This window comes from Haliotis rubra, unplaced genomic scaffold (genome assembly GCF_003918875.1).
Source record: "Haliotis rubra isolate DU_JTF1 unplaced genomic scaffold, ASM391887v1 Scf45, whole genome shotgun sequence".
Lineage (NCBI taxonomy): Eukaryota > Metazoa > Mollusca > Gastropoda > Lepetellida > Haliotidae > Haliotis > Haliotis rubra.
In genome coordinates, this window is record NW_025767135.1 from 3,134,181 (window position 1) to 3,142,581 (window position 8,401).

Consider the following 8,401-nt stretch of genomic DNA (forward strand, 5'->3'; position numbering starts at 1 on the left):
GAAACTGTGACAGATAACTATACACAAAGAATTTAGTTAAGCACCCCCTGACATATCTCATGATTAAATGAGCCCCGATCTTAACTCTTTGGAGCATACCTGGGACATGATTGGTTGTCGTGTGCAACAAAGGGATCCTCCTGCACATAACCTGGCCCAGTTGGAAGCTGCTTTACATGAGGAATGGGGACTGCCCCTTCAGAGGATCAGGAGGCTGACAGGGGGTATGAGGAGGAGTGGGCTGGATGCCATAGTCATATGGAGATTACACTCGGTATTCACCTTGAATCGTGTAAGACACGCAAAATGGCATTTTTAATGTTCACATGCAGCAATAAATTCAACACTTATTTACTTTACAATGTTTTGTATGAAAATCAGTGGTTTATTTCAATGAGCAAGTATCTTCATAAAATCAACATGAATTCCAATCATTTTGTCGTTTTTTATGAATCAAAGGATCATACGGGTCAGAAAAGCTCATGTTATTTCCATCGTGGTCACCACGAGACGTTTTATGTACGTGTTGAAAACCTATCATTGCAAAATACAAAGAGTGCTTAATTAAGTACTTTGTATACTTTGGAACGCTGTCACGGCAGTATACCCTTCCTTTACCCAGTACACCCCTGTTGATCAGGTCATTCTCATTATGCAAGATAGCCAGTTTATTAAACAAGCAGCCGCTTTACTCCTACGCATGGTTAGGCGTCGTCAGCTCACAAGTTCACTATTTACCTTCCAACGTCGGGGACCAACTTAGCAATGCTAGTAACACTACACTATTTTAATACTACACTGTTAAACCAACTATAGCTGTTAGTATTTTATTATAGAATTTTAACTTTTGTTTTTAATTGCAATATAGTGTCTCATAGGCCGTATTGGCCGGATGTTGTACCCTATTTTACGCCAATATTGTATGATGCTTTTTATGCTGTACAACTTGTGACAGTTTAATAAACAATCTTCTTCTTCTTCTTCCTATGTGTATATGTGAAAGCCGACTCGTCATGCCCACGTTCATCACATGGTCTGACACGTTTAGTTATTTAACACCCCCACCCACACCGTGGAAATTGGTAAGTGTTATAGTCATTTCTGTTTATGTCATAGCAATTTATCTTAGCCGCTACAACCATTGTGATGTTTTTGTCAACGGTTGCCGACTGTTTTGCATGCATCTGAACTGTTAAATTTGTATGACAACTATCTGTAAAAGGTTCAGCCTGTTTTCTAGATGATCTAAACTCTGACATATGTCAGCGTATGTTATCACGCAGAGACAAAACTTTGAAGCGTTCTTTGTCAGATCGAGACCTAAAAATTGTTCCCAAACTTATGCTTACAGATTCACAGATAGATAGATATTCTTTATTTCCTCCAGTGAATGAAGATACAATGTGATATGATATATTTACATGCAGATCAGAAACAGGGGAATACAGATAGTTACAAACAATTTACAAAGAAATGTTTCCAGTTGTTAACAGTTGTACATACATTGGTCTAAGCAAGTGTGTTACTAGTGCTATGGTACATGACACGTGCCCATTTAGTGTATCAGATCACCTGCCTTTCTCTATACCCATACGTTTACAGTAAAGGAACGTTATAGCAATCTTCCTTATGGTATTCCAAAATGGAAATTAGCTAATTAAAATGACATTATCTGTTACCAAAGACTATTCGTGTTTCTCGGAATCTTCCCAATGTTAGTTTTAACCAGCCAGACAGTATATACTGGCCAGAAAATATAAATATAGGCACACAGCGTATTTATACATACATACATTTTTGAACATAGCAAGTATTGGAGACAATCAAACGCTCATGCACGTGCCAGGCGACGTGACGTCATTGACGGTGGCCTAAGGCCTTGCAATGTGTTACTGCACGTGCAGCCCGTACATATGCACACAACATGTGAAACTCTGAAATTGATGTCACTGTCGAAAAGCTTGATCTTTGGTCATTCAAACGTTCACCAATTCACATGAGAAGTCACATGCGCATCATGCCAAGATTAACATCTGCTCAACGTCATGAAGCCATTGGAATGGTTCGAGCAGGAATGAGCCAACAGCAGGTGGCAGCACATTTCCAATGCCATCGTAACATGATATCTGCATGGGTCAGGCGTTATCGAAACAGTAATGACGTTGCCGACCACCCACGTTCTGGGCGTTCCCGACGTAACGACGCCAAGACAGGACAGGTGTATTCGGTGACTCATCTCAGATACAGGTTCCAGACAGCAGTGACCACGCCCCAGACCATTCCCCAGGCCTTCAATGCTCATTTGATAGCCTCTATGCGTCTTCTATGCACTGCTGTGCTTCACACACATGGTGGTCATACCCGTTATTGACTTTGTGACTTTGTCGTGTGACTCCCCCTACTCGATTTTGAACTTCTGACGTCATCGTTACGGATATTGTTCATGTTCTTTTGACAATTTCTTGTGGTCCGATACTTCAGCTTATAAAGTGTCTACATCATTTCGTCTTTGCTGTGTTGTATTCCAATTCTGAAGGCATTTTCTGTGTGCAGTTTCTTTATGTGGCTAGTATAGATTGCTGCAATGATATGATAAGCCCTGCTCTATTGTAAGCATTCTCACAATCTATACCTCACAGTAACTACAAACCACACCTAGAACCTTTTTGGAAATCTAATTGCCTAAATGATGCTTGCTATGACATGCGAGTAAGCAGGTGTGATTGGACATATTATGGTAAACCTCACGAACATGACTGAACAGCGTTTGGCCTATAAAATTGAGAAAAGGAAATTCTGACGTGTTTCGGAAATCAAAAAGATCCCATAAAAATATTAAAAGAAATTGAATTATCTGCTGAACTGGACGTTAACACTTTCTGCAAAACTGTTCAAAAGCAAAGGGCAGTAGTTACAAATGTACCTACACTTGATTATGGAGGCGAGAGCAGCTCAACGTCTTCTGAAGTATGCAAAGTCCTTGGGAATTGAGTTGTTCTGAAGTTGGGTGTCATCTTCAAACGAATAATGCCAAATGCCATGTTTGTCAATTACGTCCACAACATTGGTCGTGTATGCTATGAAAAGAAGCGGACCGAGTACAGATCCCCCTCGGGTACACCACAGTGGACCAAGGAGGTTCGTGATTGGATGTCTTCTAACAGAACAGTCTGACTTCTGCTTTCAAGATAGGATCGTAACCAGATGAGGGGTACCCCATGGATTCCCAATTGACCCTTGAGTGTTTCAAGAAGGTGTTGGTGGTGGATTGTATCGAAGGCAGAAGAGAGGTCAAGCAAGATAAGAGTAGCTAGTTAATTCATCAACAGCTGTGAGTAAGTCATTGGAGACTCTGGGGAGAGTTGACTCGGTGCTATGATTCGATCTATAGGCCGATTGGAATTTGGCCAAAAGTGAAAAGGCAGAGAAATGATCCCTGAGCCGAATATTCATCATAGCTATTGACACAGGTGTACCGGTGTAAAATAGCCTTTACAATCCAATGTTGATAGACAAACAAAAGGTATTCAATCTGACTTGGCATTTTGAGAATACCTTGATGACGTCACTGAGCAACCGAATGTTCCAAAGTAGTTATACAAAAATCTCTACTCAAGGATTTTTGTATGACGTTCAATAATTAGTATCAATACGGAAAGATAGCATTTTGTGAAAAACATGATGAAACTATATTAAACGTATTCCCTCATAAACTTCCATAGAATAAAAAGATCAAAGCATATAACTATCATAAATAACTATTATATAATTCTTAAATGTATCTCGTCACACCTACTGAGGAGCGTAATACAAACAGGTATTGATTGTCAACATAATGTCTTCTTTTGCATGTTTTACAACCAAAGAGAGTTACACTCATTCATTCATTGAAACCCGAACAATATCCTCCAGATTAACTGATGACAGCTCAATATTCACAACAGAAGCAAATGCAATACTAACAGCTCTTAGTTATAATAAAAGACATCCCAAATATAAACAATATATCATATGTCTTTCTTGCCTTCAGGCTATTAAAAATCTTTCTTGAAAACATCCACTTTTAATCGAAATTATAGAGTTAATTAATAATCTTGCTACTGGCCAATGCGACATCGTCCTCTGTTGGTTGCCAAGCCACGTTGGGCTTTCTAGGAATGCAATGGCCGACCTTGCTGCCAAGGCAGCACTCAACAAATCTGTGACACCACTTCTTATTCCATACCCTGATTAGAAGGTACATCCGTGATCTGATGAAGAGTGAGTGAGTGAGTTTAGTTTTATGCCGCGCTCAGCAATATTCCGGCGGCGAGTCTGGACCAGACAAGCCAGCGATCAACAGCATGAGCATTGATCTGCGCAATTGGGAACCGATGACATGTGTCAAACAAGTCAGCGAGCCTGACCACCCGATCCCGTTAATCGCCTCATATGACAAGCATAGTCGCCTTTTGTGGCAAGCATGGGTTGCTGAAGACCTATTCTACCCCGGATCTTCACGGGTCGATCTGATGAAGAAGTGGGACACCCAAGTAGGTATAAATAAATTACATGAAATAAAACCCTATATCGGTTACACCTACTTGGGTTGTCAGCCCAGATTTGAAGAGGTCATTATGTGACCACTTTTAAAAAATCAGAAACAAACGCCCAAACACAACAGTCTAGTGGAAAGGGTTACGAGTCCCCTTTGAACCAGCAAATTAGAACACAGACAAGTCTAAAATATTCAATAATATATTGAACAAACAATGAGCAAGCTAAAATGAATGACAATACAGATTTCTAGTACAATGCAATTGAGTCACAAATCTAAAATATTGGATCACAAATATTTGATATTAACTCACCAAAGTCTTGACATTTTCAGTGAGAGCAGATATACTGATTGAAGGTTGTTTACAGTGACAGTAGACGAATAGGCAAGCACGGTCAGTCTTGAATGTTGAACAACTTTGCCACGGCAGACAGATGTGTATAACTCCAGTGATGTGATAAGTCCCTGTGTCGCACTACTCAACAACCAGCCTTTATATAGCTCATACACAGTTCTCGAGCATTCTAGCAAAGCTAGGCTCCATCATTATCGTCTCAGAACGATGTGGAAACATGTGGAACACACGACTGGAAGTCAAAACAAATACAAAAGATTGCCCCAAGGGAGGCAACTCTGAAGCGCTATCAAAAAGGCATACCGCTACAAATACTACTGCCATTGAACATATATGATGCGAGATGCGAGCCAAAACCCACACTCAAAACTTTAAACATTGGGACCCATAATAACTATCACTTAATCAATGATGTTACAAATTACAAAAAACACACTCTCATAACAACACCATGACAGAAACATTTTACGGGTATTCTAATCCTAGCAGATCTTTCGGAACTATTTTTAGACAATCATCAAATTAGTAACACAAACTGTATTTTGAAACGACATGTTTCAACTTGCCCATAACTACACAACAGAAATGTTTTTGTTGTCATGATATGTAATTTTACCGTTTACAGGAAATTGTGACATCAACACAAGCATGATAATACTGTTCCAATTCTTTTTGACACAAGGAAGTAAAGGACAAGGTATGATAAGGGTATTTTTTGGCCCACAAACAGAATTGGCTGAACACATGTTATTTGTTTAGAGACAAGATAGCTTTGCATAAAAAAGTTATTTCTCAAATGATCTGAGGCCGTAATTTCAATGCAAAGGGGCCCAAAATGGGTTTTATCAGTTCCCATGAAAAAAACCCAGGAAGTCTGAAATATCAGTGTGCCATAATGACTTATTTACAACTATGAGTTTATTAACATATAACATCAGTTTTACTAACAGGTATTTCATGATCAAGAAACATGTCAATATTAATCACAAGGTTTTAACTTCGAGAGGCCCAATTAGGGTTGCAATACATTGGGGACAGTAATTCAATTACTTGCCAATTGTTTACAAAAAAAACCTCATTGTTCACAACTTTCTTTGCAAATATAAACTATAGGTCAATTTTACAGCATACACTTATGATAACCAATCATGTCGCACTAAAAATCACAGGGCCCCATTTTGGGTCTAATTACATTATTATTATAGGATGTTTATATATCGCACATATCCACGCACTGGTGCATGCTCAAGGCGCTGGTACTTTTTCCCTTGATCTTTGGATGTCAATCTCAACGGCACATCGCATTATCAATCTCAACTCCCTGGGGAGTATTAAACTCTTGCAGCCACTAGGCGCACCGAGTTATTGTTGCTTTCTCATCCTAACGAGGTACCCATTCACAGCTGGGTGGACTGGGACACATAGTCACAGTACTTTGTCCATGTTCACTGCACGTTGCTGTACCCGCAACTAGGTGTTTGCACGTATTCATGTGGCCACCACCTGGTCAAATACCAACGGATTCGTGGGTTCTTTTAAGTCCACAGGGTTGTGTACTGTACACTAGGGGTTGTGACAACACTGAAAGAGTCTGCACACAAAGTTGACTCCAAGGTTTTTACACCCGGTCACAGGTGGGCTTGATCCCGACACCTCAACCTCGCTGGATCACTAGCCTGGCGCCTTAGCCAGCTCGCCCACCGCGCCCCACATTTTGGGCACAGCTTGATTTTAACAAGTAAGAGTTAAAAGTCAGTATTCACAACAAGTTTTAGCAAATATACAGTAAACATCTCATTCAGAACATGTTATTACAATAACCAATCATGTTGCACTAAAAATCACGACTTGACCTCAAAGGGGCCCATTTCGGGTGAAATTAGATTCTTGGCACAGCTTGATTTTAACACCATGTAAGTGTTAAAAGTCAGTATTAAAAAATCTTCAAAAAGTAATTATTCACAACTCATTCACTGCAAAGATATAAACATCCACTTTCATTCTTCATCCTCATGGTCATCCATCTCAGTTTCTGAATCACTGTCAAGAACTGCAGCATTCAACACTGTATCGCTGGAAACAGGCATCTTGTCTTGGTGTCTGCCTTACCCAGATCTTCTCAACTGAAAAACAGATGACTTTTTTTCAATAGAAAATTCTGTTTTAAAAAGTTCGATATTCTTATTCAAAGGTAACATTACGTATTTTCATACCACTAATTAACTGCTCTGGGCAATTTGTAAATACATGTATTTACTTAAAGAAATTACAATGCTAACCTTCTCCATGTTCTTTATTGTGTGTCTTTAGGCTTTAAAAAGATTTACATTAGGTTAATTCAAGTTTGTTTGAACAGTGTAACATAGATTACCAAACTTAAGAATTCTATTAGAAAATTTGGATTTCATGGGTACAAGTTAAGTTAAACATTGGCTGACCAAATTTTTTGAAAAAAGAAAAGAAAAAGAAAACAAGAAATAACCAGGATTTGAACCTGCATGTCTGATAATAGAAAAAATTGACCGGCTATCATTGTAACAACTGGGCTACAAATTCTACTATTATCGCTTGTTACTTTAAGCTTATACATTACACCTTGCAACAATGTGTCACTTGGCGTCTGCTTGCGTCCATCATCTGTTAGACCTTGATACAATGTTCTTATTCTAACAGTAAACTTTTCACACAGTTAAGTATAGTCATTTTGGTTAAATGTAATCTAATATATCGTAAAAAACATCAAGATACATTATTTTTGTTAAAATTTGTATGTTTATACACAGTTACATCCTGTTGAATGACAGTGTTATTTGACAGTGACAGGTGACTCAGAGGTGTTTGATAAACAGATGATAAAACAAATATGATAAAATTCTAGAAATATTACACAGATTCCACACTTTAGATTGCTGCCTGATCATATTTTGAAAAATCTTCTGATGTCTTCTTACTTTTTAAGCAGAGATCAACAGGGTGTCCCCAAAACTACCCTTGTTTACCTCAAAGTAATCAGCCTTGTGAGTCCCTTATGATATTGAAAATGTATTAATGAACATGTTTGATAAGTTGATTTAGTGCTCTAAAAATTCAAAATAAATAATGAATCATGGTATAGTTGTGTAAATGTGACGGATAGTTTTCAAAGATATTACTTTACGCCAATGTTTATTTTTGAGATGTTGTATGGGGCAATTTCATATAACAGAAAAAATGTACTTTTTTAAACATTTTGATATGAGCAAAAGCGTGACCCACCACTTTTTTAGGTGTGCATTTTAATTTACTCTCTTCATGTGTGGTGAAAAAGTTGGGATGGGTCATGCTTTTGCTCACACTTTGTTTTCACTCTGAAAATAAGAAAATGTAGGTTTTTAGAAGATATTGTAATGTATGTAAACTTTGAGGTCTTCAAAGAAAACAGCACTAAAACATAAAAAAAACAATTGGAGGTAATTTCAACAATTTATTTAGCCTTCTTGATGCTAAAATTATCCTGTTGTAGAACTTTG